We start from the raw sequence: 17,946 nt of genomic DNA, 5'->3' as shown, positions 1-17,946 counted from the left end.
GAGTTTGAGGGAAGTTGGGATAGATACCTCCCACTGGCAAAATTTGCATACAACAATAGCTACCAAGCTAGTATCCAAATGGCCCCATATGAAGCACTGTATGGGAGGAAATGTAGAACTCCAGTGTGCTGGATTGAATTGGGAGAAGACAAACTGGTGGGGCCAGACTTGGTGAAATAGACTGAGGAAAAAGTGAAACTAATCAAAGCCAACTTGAAGGTTGCCTCAGACAGACAGAAATCTTATGCCGACTTGAAGAGAAAAGAAATAGAATATGCGGTTGGCGACAAAGTATTCCTCAAGGTGTCACCGTGGAAGAAGGTATTGAGGTTTGGAAGAAAAGGTAAGTTAAGCCCTAGGTTCATTGGCCCATATGAAGTCATTGAAAGTGTGGGTCCAGTGGCCTATAGGCTAGCTTTACCACCAGAGCTGGATAAGATCCACAATGTGTTCCATGTGTCCATGCTCAGAAGATACCGCTCAAATCCTTCACATGTCATCTCCAGGGAAGAAATTGAAATACAACCGGATTTGACATATGAAGAAGAACCTCTACGGATCCTGGCTCGGGAAGTAAAAGAATTGAGGAACAAACAGATTCCACTGGTGAAAGTGCTTTGGAGGCACCACAACACCGAGGAGGCAACTTGGGAAAGTGAAGAAACGATGAGGCAACAGTTCCCTCAACTGTTTGCATCGAGTAAATTCGAGGACAAAATTTAAATTAGAGGAAGAGTTGTAACACCCTCGGTAGCAACTCAGTACATTCTCTTTATTCGGTGACGGTGTCGATCAGGACGACTAGAACGTTCTGAAAAATATTTAAATTAAAGTGAGGTACAATACTTAACTCAAATATTAATAAGAAAAATTTAGTAAAAATTTTAGAAATAAAATACAACCAAGTTAAGCAGTAGGTGCCTAGCGATGGGTAACCCAGAGGGAAGTTGCGGTTCTCGCAACTAGGAGCCCTAGACCCAGGGGAAAAATCATAAAATAATTTTTGAGACTCCGGAGAAGGGTCATTGAGGTCCCTATGGCATTAGAATGCCAAGAAAATATTTAGAAAAATTTTTCAATCGGTACAGACAATTTTGACCCGTTAAGCCAAACGGAGGGCATTTTGGTCATTTCGCCTTCAGAGGTGATTTTTGGCCGACTTGTCCAGTTGATTAAATAATTATTATAACATAAAATATGAATAAACATTACTAAAAATTAAATTGAAAATGAGTAGTGATGAAAAGAAAAGAAAAACCAAAATAAAGCAAATTATGACATATGATGATGTCATTTAAAAGCTATAACCAATCATATTTAAACAACCAATTAACTAACTAATAAAAGAGATAAATGAAGACCAAAACAATTAAAAAACACAGCAGCCATCTTCATCCTTCCATACCAGCCGAAACATGCCCTAAACCAACCTCCATTGATTTTTCAATCAAAGCTCAATTTCCCTCTTTATTTCACCTTAAACCCTAGACACCTTTCACTAAAAACTTGTCTATACCTCTTGGGAAGTGTTTCGCAGCCTAGAAAAGGAAGGAAAGTGAAGTTTAAACTTGGAAAATTCTGCCCTACAAGAGGTTAGTGCACATATATACTTAGAACTCTTTATTTCCATATTAAAGACTTAAAAAGGAGTAAGAATTTGAAAGCCAAATGAATGAAATTTGTGTTTATGTTTACCATGAATTTTGGCAGCCCTAAGGCAGGGATAGGGTTGATTGTTTTGATGGGCTTAGAGTGGACTAGAGAGAGTGTTTAAAGTGTATATCTATACATGTATTGAATGAAAGTGTTTAAGTGAGGTGTGTGGTGTGAACCTTGAATTTGAGCTAGGGTTTGGGAGTGAAAATTTGACTTTGCTTATGAAATTGTTAAAGAACATTCTAATGGTCAATTAGTGACCATTTGAGGTAAGTTGACCATAATTTGGACTGAAATATAGCATAGCAAAGTGAAATGTGTAGGCTGCCTAATGACAGCAGCAATGAGGCTGTGATTCCAGCCCACTTGGACAGCCATAACTTTGGCTGTGTAGGTTCAATTGGTGTTTGGCCAATTGGACATGAAACTAGACTTATAATGGCACATTTTTGCTGAAGAAACCATGCCCAAAAGACCAAAGCAAGAGGACCAAAAGTTGGCCCCAATCTGGATACCCTGCAAACAGGTTCTGCAAAATGACCAAACTGTTCATTTGGCCATAACTCACTGTAGATATGGTCAATTGACCTGAAATTTTTACAGAAACAAGTTAAGACATAGACAAACAACTTTCATGAAGAAACCTACCCCAAATTATGACCAGAACCTATTCAACAAGGCAGTGGCAGTCACTATTTATGGTACTGTAGATTTGGTAAATTCTGCAGATTAGAAATCCGGCCAGCTGTGGTTTTTGGATCATATCTGGAGCTACAAAACTCCAAATGGAGTGATTCAAAAAAAGAAATTTAACTAGACAAAATAAGGAACAACTTTCATGTTTACCATTTCCTCAAATTCCCACTACAACAGTGCTTAATGGAACAGTGAAGTTTAGGTACAAAAACTGAAAATTTTGCTCCCTTTGTTTTAGACTTAGAAATGGTATTGGTAATTAATTCCAACAAGTTTTGAATGCAAAATGTGGTACATTGAGGGTGTTAAAACCAATACACCTATTTTCTATCCAAAAGTCAACATTTTTGTTGACCAATGAGGTGAATAGTGACACCAAAACTTGAAATTCAAAAATTGAAGAATTTAAAAGTATCAAATGCCCTAGTATACCTAACAAGATTGGTTTGGATAGTTTGGCATGCCAATAGGGTTCAGTTAGCAGTACTGCACATGGCATTATGCCATTCTGTGATTTTATGGCTTTTAGCCATTTTGACATTGTGTTGAGACTTGGCCTCGTGCCTAATATTATTTACAGCTTGTTAGCTGTTCTGTTGCACACCGGGAGATACATATGTGACCGATGGTGTGACGGCCCGAGGTACTAGATACCCAGTGCCAGTTTACCCGTTTATCCAGTCCAGTCGTCTAGTATAGGTTACTTGGGCAACCAAATGAATGAAAATGGACAAAGTTAAAGAAATAAATGAATATAATAAATACAAAACAAATAAGACATGTACATTCAATACATATTTATTTTCTGCTATTTTCTTTTATTTTATTATTGCACCACTAAGCATCATTGCTTAGCGCGTTGCTTTTGCCACGCGTAGGTTCTGGAGATACTGATCGTGAGCCCAGTAGACCGCAGACTGGGTGAGTCCATCCTGCAGCTCTGCACAGTGTCCGTGTCACCTCACCTCCCACAGTGCATTGGTAGGACACTAGGCTTCATTTTGGTATTTTGTAACCAATTTTTATTTTCCTTTGTGTAAATGGAACTTATGTAATGTATTTTGATGTTCATGTAAATAATAAAGATTTGTGGTTATGTATGGAAAAATTTGAGTATTTATTCATTGCTTATATATGAATACCCTGAGAAATGATTGATTGAGAAATGTTGTTGAAAAATATTGAGTTTGTGATGACATTGGAGTTTGAGAATGATTGAATACGATTATTGGAAGTGTTTTTCACAGGTTCCGAAGAACTGTTTTCTCCATTTTTAGCCGGTACTCTGCCGGATTTTCTATAAAATGTTCGGAACCTCAAATAAATTATAATTTCGATAAATGGCTCAAATATATTATATTTCACAATTTATATTCAAAACTATGACAAAATTTGATTAAATTAAAATAGAGGGTGCCGATACACCGTGTGACATTGCTTACTCGGATATACTGTACACAGGTAAGGGGTGTCACATTTTCATTCCAGAGAAGGAGTAGGAAATGATAAAGTTACATTAACTGGGTTGTCAGGGAATACAAATACATTTGTCCTACAAGAGAAGAGACCCGGTTCACTTTCCAATATTGATAAGTGGTGTAGGGTACGCTTGACACTTGGATGGAGCTCTACATAACTAGTTACATAAGATGGACAGGAGCTGGTCTAAGGACCTTAGTAATGACACAAAAGAGATTGAAAATTTGAAGTATCATGGGAGTGAGAAGATTTATAGGTATTGACCATTGAGGTCATAGGACAAGTAAAGGTTTCGAACGAGATGTGTATGATAGGTGCTACAGGAAAGCATTTCATAGGATACTATAGGGTAAGGAACATAATTCATGTTTTTGGGGAACAGAGATTATTGAAACAAAGGAATGAGGACTGAAGTCACCAAGAGACACATTAGGGCATAATAAAAGTGAGGTAAGCACCAAAGTTGATTAAAATTATCAGATATCAAGTCGAGAGTAATGGAGTTATAATGAGTACTAGAGATGACAAAAAAAAAGAGGGGTAAATGAGTAGTCAGATGTGATGGTTTATACTCAAAAGGAGGATGGTAGCTGGCATACTACGACAGGGGCAGACAGACAAAAAAATTTTTAACCATCCATGCAGATCCAAAGCAGAAAGATGTAAATTTACAATGGGTGACTGTGTTCTTGAAGGTTTCTCCTATGAAAAGGATTATGAGATTTGGAAAGAAAAGACAAATTGGCACTCCATTATATAGGACCTTTTAAGATCATGGACAGAGTGGGAGCAGTTGCCTATCAGTTAGAGTTGTCACCAAACCTTTCTCATGTCCACCCAGTATTCCACATTTTCATGCTTAGAAAGTATGTTCCTGATCCTTCTCATATGCTGTGACCAGACATAGTGAAGTTAAATGAGAATTTGATCTTTGAGGAGCAACTAGTAGCCATAGTATACTAACAGATGAGACAACTTTGGTCAAGGCAAATCCCTATGGTTAGTCCTGTGGAGGAGTCAATCTATGGAGGAATGCACTTGGAAGTTAGAGCGGGATATGCGCAGCAAGTACTCATAAGTTTGATATGCAACTATGTGTCATTGTTCTGCTTTGTGTAAAATTCGAGGATGAATTTTCTATAAGGGGGGAAAAATGTAACATCCTTAATTTTCAAATAATTATTTTATATATATATATTTTATTCTAACCCTGGTATTGTGGACTTCGCATATGTACTTTCATTTCGTGGAAATTCGATCATCGCCCATATCTACAATTTCGTGCCAAGCAGATAAGCTGGTGGAACCATTTCAGAACCAGGTCAAGATTATAGGCTACCCCATCGTTTTCAGACGTTCTGGACGCGTTCTAGTTGTCAGATTTGGCATAAGTAAACTCGAACTCTACATTACTCAATTTTTGCCTTGTACTGGGTTAGAATAAAATTTAGAAAATATTCGTGGATGATAAGAAAATTACGATTCCTATTGCAATAGACTTGTAATATTGTTAAGGACGGCGGAGCAGGTTTATAGAATTTTTAAAGTTAGTTTGGATAGTTTTTGAAAAATATTAGTTTTGAAGTCTTGTAATTGAGTTGTCTGATGTAGTGATTATTGCTTGGTTTGGAGGGCCCAGGAGGGGCCATATAATGATGATGAGATATGGGTTAAGTTTAGAAGTGTTATTTGAACCATTTTGCAGGTTGGGTAGGTCATAGGTATAGGGGAGACTCTACCGGATTTTCAACACAACTTATGTGTCTTTGGTCTTTTCTAAACTTGTATTGAGTCAAATATATTAAATAATTACAATGAAATTGTCAGGTGAGCCAGGACAACCTTTCTCCTTCGCCCAGCCGCCGCAGTGACCTCGGTTCAAGTTTGTGAGTAAAATATTAATTTTAATTGTAATTTCGATATTATTATATGTTTAAGCATGCCCATGCATCACTTATAAATATGTATATATATAGTTAAATACTAGGCACGTTTTATATTGCATTCATAATTGTTGAAGTGCCATGGATGTTGTTTGTGGTAATTTGGAGCAGTGTGTGTGCGTGGCGTGCTTGTGGTATGGTATTGGATATGGAAAAGACGAGTAGACACGGCTTGAGAGACACTCGTTGGGACCCGGTCCTTCGGGGCAGACACTGCTTGAGAGACACTCGCTGGGACCTCGCATTTGGTTTATTAAGCAAAAGTCGAGCTTGAGAGACACTCGCTGGTAGAGGTTGGATTAAGAGAGCTATATAGGGGATCAGCTCCCATATATGTATTGCTTGACAGTGTTGGGTGTGTGAGTGCTCCAAATTACCTTTTTGCTGTTATGATATGAAAATTATGATGATGTTGCATTTCACTCCACAGGGTGCATTATTAAAATTGGTATTTTACTCTCTGAGTTGAACGCTCACCCCTGTTCATCTATTTTTCCAGGCTACAGGAGGATTATTTGTTGTGGCTAACCTGCACTTCTTCTTCACAGGTCCATTAATAGTATTTAATGTATTTTGCACAATTGATTTAAGTTTTAGACTCTGCATGTGTTCGAAGCACTTATTTTTATTTTGGGCCTGTATTATAAAAGTTATATTGGACCTCTAAAATTATTAACTGTATGCATGATGGGATTGGATAAGGGAGCTAAGCTCCTATTTGAGTTATGACATTTTAATTATGTGGAGGGTGAGCTGAGCTCCCCAATTTATTATATATTGTGTTTGCAGGTCGAGCGAGTCAAAAACTCTCCATTGAATGGTCCATTTTGTGGTTGGACTTTGTCCGGTTGAATTCTTGAAATTGGGCCCAAATGGGCCTTAGAGTTGGGTTGAGGAATAGTTAGGCTTACTACGGGCCTCGGGGGCATTAGGTTGGCCCAGGTCCTAGTGCCGGTCCGGCCCATAGGTTGGGTCGTGATAGAGAGGGAAGACAAGGAAAAAAGTTTATATGTATGCATATAATAAGATGGAGAGCAAAAATACATCATTGGGATGTTACAATCATAGCCATAGATCATTAAAGTAGCCTACACATTTGGATAAATAGGTGATGCAAGAAAAGTGAAGATGTAAACACAAAAGATAATACCAAAACTGTGACACCCCTTACCCGTCTACAGTATAGCCAAGCAAGATATGTCACACAGTGTACCGAAACACTATATTTTATGTCAATTATTTTTATCCAGTCTTAATTTATTTCTTTATGGTGATGAAATGCAATTTGTGAAATTTGACTCATTTAAGTCATTTATTAAAATTATAAATTCATTTGAGATTCCGAAAATTTTTATAGAAAATCCGGCAAAGTACCGGCTAAAAATGGAGAAAACAGTTCTTCGGAACCTATGAAAAACACTTTCAATAATCATTTTATTCCACAACTCCTGATTATGTGACACCCCTTACCTGTCTACAGTGTAGCCGAGTAAGATATGCCACGCAGTGTACCAGAACACCCTATTTTAATTCAATAATTTTTTTATTCTTCCTAATTTATTTTTTTCATAGTTATGAAGTACAATTTATGAAATATAATTCATTTAAGTCATTTATTAAAATTATAATTTATTTGAGGTTCCAAAAATTTTATAGAAAATTCGGCAGAGTACCAGCTAAAAATGGAGAAAACAGTTCTTCAGAACCTGTGAAAAACACTTCCAATAATCATTTTCAATCATTCTCGAACTCCAATAACCATCAACATGGTCTCAACATTAGCAATCATTTCAAGTTCTCAACATTAATTCACAATTTCATTCAAATTCAAAATCAACTAAAATTTTATGAAGATATTCTCAAATTATATTAATTAACAAAATTCTTCAAAATATGTACATCAACATATGATTACATAAATTTACTATTTACATGAGTTCATAATTTACAAATCACAAACTACTACCTAATACAAAATGCAAAAACACAATTTCAAAAGGGACCTAAAGGTCCTACCACTGATGCACTGTAGATGAGAGGTGACTCTAACATTAGGCAGATCTGTGACCTCACCCAGTCTGTGGTCTGCTGGGCTCTCTGTCTGTCTCTCCAGAACCTACGCGTGGTAAAAAGTGACGCGCTAAGTAATAATGCTTAGTGGTGCTAATAATAAAATAAAAAGAACTAATAAAAAAATAAATATGCAGTGAGTGTATTGATGTCTCATGCAGACAAATTTTTTATAATTATTGATGGTCTTATTTATTTGGTACTTGTTATATTCATTATTTCATTAAATTTATCAACTTTCATTTTTGGTTGCCCAAGTAACCTATCTTTGGATAAGCTGATGGATAAGCGGGTAGCGGCACTAGGTATCAAATACCTCGGGCCGTCACACTATCGGTCACATATGTATCTCCCGGTATGTAACTGAACAGCTAATAAGCTATAATAACATTAGGCACAAGGCCAAGTATCAACGTAGTGTGTAACATCCCTATTTGTATAGCCTAGTATATTTCACTGTTTCGGTGACCGGTGTCGGTCCGGACAATTAAAGGGATTAGAACCATACTTAAGACAACTAGAGAAGTCATAAACACAAATAATTAGTAATGTTCAATTAGTTAAGTGTAAACAAGAAAAATAGAACATAAGAAGTTAAACGAGTCGAGAGTCACAGCGATGGGTGACCTTCTCAAGAACGACTGCGAAGTCGATTTAAACTCAAATTTTGAATCGTAAAATATGACGCTGTGGTCCTTAGGACCATTATAAATACAGTGGAAAAGAGAAAATCACGAAAAAGAACTGTTAAGCCAGTCAAATAATTAGGTTAGAGAGCCGGAAGAAATATTGAATTATTTACAAACCGGGTTAAACCGACGAGGGGCAATTTGGTCAATTGACCTCGAGAGCTGACTCCTGACCTAACTGTCAAATAAAATCGAAGAAAATAAAATTTCGGAATCGAGAATTAAATTAAAGAACTAATAGAAAAATAAAATTAAAAAAAAAAAGAGAAAAAATGAAAAAGTGAAGGAAGATGACATTATGCATGACATCATGCATGATGCCATAAATCCTATAATTAATAAATTTAATTAAATGGATTTTTTGGTCTTCCATAAGACAAAAGACATAAATAAAAAAAAAAAAACAATTCATCTTCCTCATTATCCTTGCCGCCCCACCTCTCTCTCCATTCTTACTCACTTTCTTCCACCATTATTAAGAGAAAGAAAGCTTGAATTTCCCTACTTTCTTCCATAAATTCACAAAGTCCCAACACAAAAAATTCTCTTTACATGTTGAGGAAGCATTAGAGAGTAAAAAAAGAAGAAAGAATTGAAGAAAGGAAAGCTTAGAAACCCTCCAAGCAAAGGTTAGTCTTCTAACTTCCAATTATCTAATCAAATGCATGTTTAGTTATTTAAATGAGCTTAGAAACTAAAGAAATGAAATAAAAACACTTGTGGAGGTCTAAACTGAAATTTTTTCCAGCATGATGGGGAGTGTGATTTGCATGCTTTGATGGATTTGAATGAGTATATGAATCTCAATTAGTTGAGTAATTATAGTTAAAAGCATTGAATCGGTTAAATGCAACAATTAGTGTGAATTAAGGTTTTGGACATTAAGGTTTAGAGTCAAAAATGTGAGAAACTTGTAAATGATGTCTTTGACCTAGTTTAAGGAGAGAAATGGTCAATTGTGTGTTAGGAGTGTTTGAATCAAAACCAAATTCGGATTCAGTGTGGTCATGCTGCCACCTTTGAAGGACCAAAAATGAAAATTTACAAGTCCAATTGGCATGAGACCAATTGGGAACGAAAATAGACACTAAATGACACAATTTTCATTTAGGAAGCATGCCCAAAAAGTTACCAAAACCTAGTGAACAAATTGACCAACTTGGAAAATCACAGTCTGCCCTGTACAAACTGACCAAATGAACAGTATTTGTTCATTTGGTCATAACTTGAGCTAGGCATGTTAAAATGATATGAAATTTTATCAGTGGATAGTTTAGATATAGACCTAAAACTTTCATGGATAACACAAACCAAAATTTTGCCATTAACCAAGTCATTTGACCACCCAAAGTTGGTGACCTAAAACTGCCAGAACCAAAAATTGCCCAGAAAACTGGGTTGAGTCTAATCCGGCAGCCATGGTTCAAATGGCTATAACATGAGCTACAAAACTCCAATTGGAGTGATTCAAAAAGATGAATAAATTTAAGACAATAGGGAACATTTTCTATGAAGAAAGTTTTGCCAAATTCCAACAGTAAGATGACCAATGAAATAGTGCAACCTTAGACACCAAAACTGAAAATTTTTAAATTTGCTTAAAAGACTTAGAATTTGAATAAACAACCAAAACCAACAAATTTAGTGACCAAAATGTGGTATGTGGGTGAATTTGGAATTCCCATACCTATTAACCCTTAGAAAGCCAACAATTTGACTTGAATAGTATAGTGAATAGTAACCCGAAACACAAAATTTAAATAACGTCGAGTTTAGCATATTAGAGCTAGGTAAAAGTGACGTTAAATTTATTTTTGGATTTATGCTAAGTTATGGTACTAAAACACTATAAAATTGTGTGTTTCAGTTGAAAGGAATACCAGGAAAGAACCTGAGGAACCGAGTCAAGGCCAAGAGGCGACTCGTTTGAGGTTTGTGCACAATATCACTATGCTTTAAAATTCATTGTTAAAGTGAATGAAATATGTATTTTACTTTTGCTTTGAATTATTGAAAGTTTATTTGTGACATTATTTATGATGTTTTGATTTAAACTGTGAAAGTTATTGTGTATATTTGAAATAGGAATGTTTAGCAAATTGTTAAGATAAGTTTTGAAACCACAGTGTCATGACCATATATTTGAACACCTCACTAGCATGACTAGTGGGGGTAATTAGTTTCGAATTTTGATTCCTTCTCTGGAGAAGTGTTAAGGTGTGCCAGTAGAAGAGGATTTGAATGGATATCCATATATTTGAGCTAGCTAGCCTTGTGATGTGACTTCTCCTTAGCCTCTGGCTATTGAGATTATATTTGTTTCGAATGGCATGATCTAACTATGGGTTTTATGAAATGGGTTTGATACTTCGAAATGAAATTTTTTGGGATAAAATCTCATAATTCATGTTTTGTGTTTAACTCGCATGCTCAGTTCAATTTTTGAATAAATGTGATTTAAATTATGCATAAGATTATTTTAGTATGTTGTGCACCACTGAGTCCTAGTACTCAGCGATAGAATTTTATGCTGTCGCAAATTTAGAGACTAGAGGAGCAGCAGAGTGAGCTGCTGAGGATTATCGAGCGACTCATCCTGAAGTTATATCGGGTATATTTTATACCCTGATTGTAGAAATTTATTTTGATATATGTGATGTACATAAATGTATAGACATGTAAATTCGGTCTTGAGCAGTTTGTATAAAGTTGTAATAAAATTTAGTTTGGATTTTCCCAATGTAGACTTTAGTATGATGTATATATAGATTATTTGTCTTTAATGAAATAATGAATGGAAATGTTTTATTTTAATTTGAATGAGATTGATAGATATTATTTTAATAATTATTGAATTTTGGAAATTGAGAAATGTTAACTGTTGAATTTTGAGACTTAAGAAATTGGTTGAAATTGATTGTGAAATTGAAGTAGTGGTTGAGAAAATTTATTGGAAGTTCTTTTTACAAGTATTTGAAGAACTATTTTCTCAAAATATAAACGAAACTCTGCCAAAATTTTTATAAAATTTGTGGAAAAATAAAATAGGTCAAAAGTTTTAGCTAGTTTTCAACTTTAATTAAATGTTTTAATACCTATTAGAAAATGCTCACCACTTATCAAAAGTAAGAAAATTATTTTAAAATCTCTTGTAGGGTACTTAATGAGTTATCGGTAGGTGGAGTTCGGTAGTTTATTAGGTATTCTACGGGATCATATTATGCCTTACAGAGGGGTAAGGTGTGACATGTTTTAGTGGTATCAAAGCAAAAAATTTTTAAGTATGTTTTAACTTGAGAATTTGTGTCTTTCCTTGTTAAGTACAACTGTTCAATGTCCATATTTGTTACATACAGTGCATTACATCATAAATATGAACTAACGGAGGGAAATCTCCATGTGTTACTTGTTCAAGGGATACCCTAACTTCAGACTGAAATGGAAGAAGGGGATCGCTCAGTCGAGCAATCTGTTGAAGCTGAGGCACAAGGGGAAGCCCCAGCTTAACCGAATGTCAGTGGGTCAGTAGCACCAGCCCCATAAATGCCGCAGTTTCCTGCACAGTTCGCACAGCAGATAGCTGCAATATTTCAATAAATGGCTGGGGGTATGCCTGCTCAAGCTCCACCCTAGACACCTGTGGCACAACCACTGCCTCCAGCTAGACAGTATGATAAATTATTGAAGTATGAGGCTACTGAATTTAAGGGTATAGTGGACCCTTTAGAAGCAGAGCAATGGCTTGAAAGAATGGACAGAGTATTTAAGAAGCTGCATTGCCAAGATGAATTGAAGTTTGAATACTCTGTGTCTCTATTGCAAGGGGATGCGTATGATTGGTAGAAGACCATCCCCCACAGCTTGGCTAAACCACCACTGCTGACCTGGGATGACTTCATCAGAGAATTCAGACAAAAATACATCCCAGATGCATATGTTGATCAGAAATTGCAAGAATTTTTGAGTTTGAAACAAGAGAACTGATCAGTGGCAAAGTATGAGAGGGAGTTCTCCCGCTAAAGTCATTATGCTGGGAGTCTCCTTCCTACCAGCAAGGCAAGGTGCAAGAGATTTGAGACTGGTTTGAAGCCCAATTTGAGGATGCAAGTTGTGGGATTCATGCACAGCAACTTCTCAGAACTCATGTCTCAAGCACTTGAGCTAGAAAGGATTGAATTAGAGGCGATCCTAATAAAAGAAAAATCAGAAAAAGTTGAAAAATCAGAGAAAGACAAAAGGGAAAAATCAGTTGAACAAAGTTTTGGTGGGACCTCTGGAAAGAAGAAGAAATTTAGTGAACCCAGCAGGCTTCGAGGTGGAAGATTTGGTAGGGGCAGATTTTCTGGACAGAGACCCCCTAGGTCTGGTCAGCTGTCGAGCAGGGGGTTCATATTCTGCCCGCCCCTGTGAGACTTGTGGCAAGATTCATGGGGGGAAATGCTATGGGCCACTAGAGCCTATTTTAACTGTGGAGGCAAGGGCCATTTAGCAAAAGATTGCACTAGTGCTCCTAAACACCATAATTGGCTGGATTGCAATTTTTCTAGAATTTCTGGGCAGAATCAATTCTGCAGTTTTTGTACACTAAATGTAGGTCAGTTTTTGGATATGTTATGGTCAATATTTGGGTTTCTTTTCTTCATGAAAGTTGTAGGGCTATGTCTCAGCTTTCTACTGGTAAATATTCAGGTCAATTGAACTTTTCTACACTGAGTTATGACCAAATGAATAAACACTGTTCATTTGGCCATTTTGCCAAGGCAGAATGTAAGTCACCCAGATTTGGTCAATTTTTAGGGCATCCTATGTTTAGTTTCTGGATAGAGTTCCTTCACCAAAATTGTGCCATTATGTGTCTAATTTCATGTTCAATTGTCCTTACACCAATTGGATCTACACAACCCAAGTTATAGCTACCCGAACCTGCTGGACTCATACCCAGTTCTGCAGGTCACCAAAGGCAGCATACCTAACTTCAATTCTCATGGCACAATTCACTTCAATTCCTACTCAAACATAACCAAATGGTCACTAATTGACCATTAAAATTTCCTTTCACCAATACATGAGCAAAAATCTAGGTTTTTCCCAAACCCTAACTCCAGCAATTTCAATTCTATATATACAAATAATCCATGTATTAAAACACCAAAATCATGTTCAATGGTAGCCATACACAACTACTATGCAATTAAATTGGCACTAACCTTGTTGGAGCTAACTCCCAAGCTTGCAAAACCTTCCTTTTCCTTCTTCTTTTTGCTAGCTAGAGATAGTTTAAGGGGTGAGGAAAAATTTTAGTGAAGAAAGTGAGGGAATTTGAGGTGAAATGGGGTGGGGTATAAAGCTTGATAAAGCTTTAATGGAGGAACAGATATGGGTTTCGACTGGTATGGCTAAGGAAGAAGAAAGCAGATTTTCTTTTCTTGTTTTTCTCCCATTTTATCTCTTTTTATTTGTTTTAAGTGGGCTTGGTTAAATTTGATTGGTGGAAATGGTTTAATGACATCATGTGATGTCAAAATTCAAATTTTCTTCATTTTTCCTTTCTTTTCTTTTCTACTTAATTTCAATTCAATTTTTAGCAATATTTATTCACATTTTATGTTATACAAATTATTTATTTAACTGGACAAGTTGGCCAAAAATCATCTCTGAAGACGAAATGACCAAAATGCCCTCCGTTTGGCTTATTGAGCCAAAATTGTCTGTACTGATCTCAAAAATTTTCTAAGTATTTTCTTGGCATTCTAATGCCATATTAACCTCAATGACTCTTCTCTGGAGTCCTAAAAATTATTTCATGAATTTTCTCCAGGGTTTAGGCTCCTAGTTGCGAGGACCGCAACTTCCCACTGGGTTACCCATCACTAGAGCACTGGCTCATTTAACTTAGTTGTATTTTATTTCTAAAATTTTTCCTAAATTTTTCTTATTAATATTTGAGTTAATTATGGCTCCTCACTTTAATCTAAATATTTTTCCAGATGTTCTAGCTGTTCGAACCGACACCGATCACCTGAACAGTAGAATGTACGGAATTGATACAGTGAGGGTTTACAACTCTTCCCCTCTAATTTAAATTTCGTCCTCGAAATTTACCTGATGCAAACAGTTGAGGAAACTATTGCCTCATCATCTCTTCACTTTCCCAAGTTGCATCCTCGGTGTTGTGGTGCCTCCATAGCACTTTCACCAGTGGAATCTGCTTATTCCTCAACTCTTTCACTTCCCAAGCCAGGATCCGTATGGGTTCTTCTTCATATGTCAAGTCCGATTGTACTTCAATTTCTTCCATGGAAATGACATGTGATGGTTCTGAGCGGTATCTTCTCAGTATGGATACATGAAACACATTGTGGATCTTGTCTAGCTCTGGTGGTAAAGCTAGACTGTAGGCCACTGGTCCCACACGTTTAATAACTTCATATGGGCCAATGAACCTAGGGCTTAACTTACCTTTTCTTCCAAATGTTAGTACCTTCTTCCACGGTGACACCTTGAGGAACACTTTATCGTCAACTGCATATTCTATTTCTTTTCTCTTCAGTTTGGCATAGGATTTTTGTCTGTCAGAGGCAACCTTCAGATTGGCTTTGATTAATTTTACTTTCTCCTTATTTTGTTTCACTAGGTCTGGCCCTACCAGTTTATCTTCCCCCAATTTAGTCCAACACACTGGGGTTCTACATTTCCTCCCATACAATGCTTCATACGGGACCATTTAGATGCTAGCTTGGTAGCTATTGTTGTATTCAAATTCTGCCAGTGGGAGGTATCTATCCCAACTTCCCTCAAACTCGATGACACAACTCCTCAGCATATCCTCAAGAACCTAACATATATTTCATGTTATTAATATCATTTCAGTTTAATATTTGTATTAATTCAATTGGTTTCAATGTTTATCTGGATTACTCTTTCTGATTGCCTATCCGTCTGAGGATGAAAAGCTGTGCTAAAGTGGAGTTGTGTACCCAAGGACTCATGCAACTTCTTCCAAAATAGCGATGTAAACCTTGGGTCTCGATCAGATATGATGGAAAGTGAAATTCCATGCAGTCTAACTATCTCACTGATATATAATTCTGCTAACTTCTCTAGTGAGTAGTCAGTCCTAACTGGTAAAAAGTGTGCTAACTTCGTCAATCTATTTACTATCACCCATACTACATCATGCTTCTTTTGGGTGAGAGGTAGACCACTTACCAAATCCATGGTGACCCGATCTCATTTCCATTCAGGTATGCGTATAAGCTGTAGCAAACTCGATGGAACTTGATGTTCTACCTTGACTTGCTGACATGTCAGGCATTTAGTCACATAGTCAGCTATGTCCTTCTTCATACCAGGCCACCAATAATGAAGCTTCGGGTCATGATACATTTTTGTACTTCCTGGGTGCATAGCATAAACACTGGTGTGTGCCTCTTTTAGAATATTGGCTTTCAATTCCCCATCATCTGGTACACACACTCTTCCTTTATAAAACAGACACCCATCTGTTTTCACCTCATAGTCAGTTGCCTTCCCTTCTGAGATTTTGCTCATAGTAGTCATTAACTTCTCATCTACCTTCTGCCCATCTAAAATCTGCTGTAGCAGGTTTGGCCTCACTTGCAACTCAGCCAAAATATGTGACACCTTTTACCCGTGTACAGTATACCCGAGTAAGTAATGCCACACGGTGTACTGGCACACTCTAATATACCTTACTTAATTTGTGTCATGCTTTTGACGCCAATTTATGAAATATGATTTATTTAAGCCATTTATCAAAATTATTATTCATTTGAGGTTCCGAAGATTTTAAAGAAAATCCGGCGGAGTACCGGCTAAAAATGGAGAAAACTGTTCTTCGGAACCTGTTAAAAACACTTCCAATATTTGTATTCCATCATCTCAACTCCAATATCCACAATCTCATCAATATTTCTCAATTTCAGTTCTCAATAACCTTGTCGTTTCTCAAACATCCCTTTCTCATAAACAAGCAATAAATAAATGCTCAAATTTTGCATTCATAGTCATCACTTTCATTATTTACATGAACATCAAAATATATTACATAAGTTCAAATACTTATGAGAAAACAAAATTAAGTTACAAAATGTCAAAATGACACCTAATGTCCTACCAATGCACAGCAGACGTTGAGGTGACACGGAGGATGGACTCACCTGGTCTCTTGGGCTCACGATCGGTATCTCGCGTGGCAAAAGCAACGCGCTAAGCAATAATGCTTAGTGGTGCAATAATATAATAAAGGAAAATAGCAAGAAAATAAATGTGTATAGAATGTGTATGCTTTCTTTGTTTGGTGTTAGTATATTCATTATTTCATTAACTTTGTTCACTTTTATTCATTTAGTTGCCCCAAGTAACCTACACTAGACAACTGGATCGATAGGTATCAAGTACCTCGCCGTCACACCATCGGTCACATATGCATCTTAACAAGTCAGTAAATATATCAGGCACAAAGCCAAAGCTCAATACAAAGTCAGAATGGCTAAAAGCCATGAAATCACAGAATGGTATATTGCCATGTGCAGTACTGCTAACTGAACCCTATTGGCATGCCAAACTATCCAAACCAATCTTGTTAGGTATACTAGGGCATTTGAAACTTTTAAATTCTTCAATTTGTGAATTTCATGTTTTGGTGTCACTATTCACCTCATTGGTCAACAAAAATGTTGACTTTTGGATAGAAAATATATTCATTGACTTTGGCACTCCCAACATACCACATTTGGTGTTTAAAACTTGTTGGCATTAAGTGTTAATACCATTTCAAAGTGTAACCCAACACAAACAGAATTTTCAGTTTTGGTGAGTCAACTTCACTGTTTCATTGGACACTGTTACTGTAGGAATTTGAAGAAATGTAAAACATGAAAGTTGTTCCTTATTTTGTCTAGTTGAATTTCCTTTTTTGAATCACTCCATTTGGAGTTTTGTAGCTCCAGATATGGTCCAAAAACCACAGCTGGCCGGATTCCCATTCTGCAGAAAATACCATATCTACAGTAACAGGAACAGTAACTTCCACTACCATTTGGGTTAGGTTCTGGCCATAATTTGGGGTAGGTTCCTTCATGAAAGTTGTTTTTCTATATCTTAACTTGTTGCTGTAAAAATTTCAGGTCAATTGACCATATCTACAGTGAGTTATGGCCAAATGAACAGTTACTGTTCATTTGGTCAATTCTGCAGAACCAGTTGCAGGGTATCCGGATTGGGGCCAAGTTTTGGTCCTCTTGCTTTGGTCTTTTGGGCATGGTTTCTTCAGCAAAAATGTGCCATTATAAGCCTAGTTTCATGTCCAATTGGCCAAACACCAATTGGACTAACACAGCCAAAGTTATGGCTGTGTAATTGGACTGAAATTTCAGTCCCTATGCTGCTGT

The sequence above is a fragment of the Hevea brasiliensis genome, chromosome 15 (assembly GCF_030052815.1).
Source record: "Hevea brasiliensis isolate MT/VB/25A 57/8 chromosome 15, ASM3005281v1, whole genome shotgun sequence".
NCBI classification, from domain to species: Eukaryota; Viridiplantae; Streptophyta; class Magnoliopsida; order Malpighiales; family Euphorbiaceae; genus Hevea; species Hevea brasiliensis.
This window is presented reverse-complemented; position numbering follows the sequence as displayed.